The sequence below is a fragment of the Otolemur garnettii genome, unplaced genomic scaffold (genome assembly GCF_000181295.1).
Source record: "Otolemur garnettii isolate 467f Iridium unplaced genomic scaffold, OtoGar3 scaffold00032, whole genome shotgun sequence".
Taxonomy (NCBI): domain Eukaryota; kingdom Metazoa; phylum Chordata; class Mammalia; order Primates; family Galagidae; genus Otolemur; species Otolemur garnettii.
The window spans coordinates 13944345-13945688 of NW_003852427.1; positions in this window are offsets into that span (position 1 = coordinate 13944345).

Below are 1344 nucleotides of genomic sequence, written 5' to 3' on the forward strand. Positions count from 1 at the left end.
AGAATCTTATAATTGGCACAATCGTAAAACACATGATGTTTGTTTCCACATAGTGTGTGATTAAAATGGCACCACTCCCGCCCTAAGGATCCATTACGTTTCCAGAGACTGAATCAGTCTATTTGTTTTTGTTTTAAAAATTGATTTATTTTTACAGTTTATGGGCGTACAATAGACATCTTATAAACTGCTCATATTTAAAAGTGAAACGTGGTAAAACTTGATCTGTGTGTACACAGATAAAACTACCAGCACATTCAAAACAATGGACATGGATACTAAAAAGTTCCCTCCTGTCCTTCTGTAACCTCTTGTTTCCAGCCCTCACCTTTCTTGGCCCCTGTCCCCAGGTGACTCTTTGTCTGTTCTTACCATCAATGAGTTTGCCTTGTATATAACTTGATATAAGTGGAGTCACACAGTATATAGTCTTTGCCTTGTTTCTTTCATTCCTACAACTCACCTATATTATGTATCAACATTTCATGCCTTTCTAATTGCTACAAAATATTCTCGTTTATAGGCATAGCCCAAGCTGTTTATCCACTGGGGTTAGGCTTGTTGGAGATTTGGGACATTGGATTGTTCCTAGTTTAGGGCTATTAAAAATAATGTTACTATGAACATATGCATTAATACCAGAATTTTTAAAAACGTATCTATTTTTTTAATTTGACTTTGGTAAATACCTAAACATATTAATAAAATGACTGAGTCATATGGCCGATGAATGTGTAACTTTCTGAAGAAACTACCAAACTTTTTGAGGGAGGGGGAAAAAGGTTGGGGTGCTCTCACTGAATGAGACAGGTGGGGTGTTTGGCATACCTTTTGTGTGGGGGTCATAACCACAAGAGGGACTCTACCTGACAAAATAAAATATTTTGATGAGGTTGCTTGTACCCTCATAGTAACCTGAAATAAATTTACTTTTCGAGTAACATAAAAAAGAAAAGAAAAAAAGAAACTATCAAACTTTTTTTTTCAAAAGTGGGTGTAGCATTTACCATTCCAACTTGCAACATGTGAATGTTTCACTGGTAATATTTCTGCAACTCTTGGCAAGATCAGTCTTTAACCTTAGTCTGTCTAAGAATTGTGTGTACTGTTTTCTCAGTGTGGTTTTAACCGGCATTTACCTAAATCCTAATGATGTTCAGCAGCTCTTTATACCCTTGCCACATGTTCATCTTCATTGGAATCCATTTGTTCAAAGCCTTGGTCTGTTCTTTTTTAATTGGGTTGCTTGGGTTTCTTTGAATTTAGTTTTGTTCTGCAATTTTTGATATAGATATAATTCGCCTGAGATGCAACCAACCATTTTAAAGGGTATAGTTCAGCGGT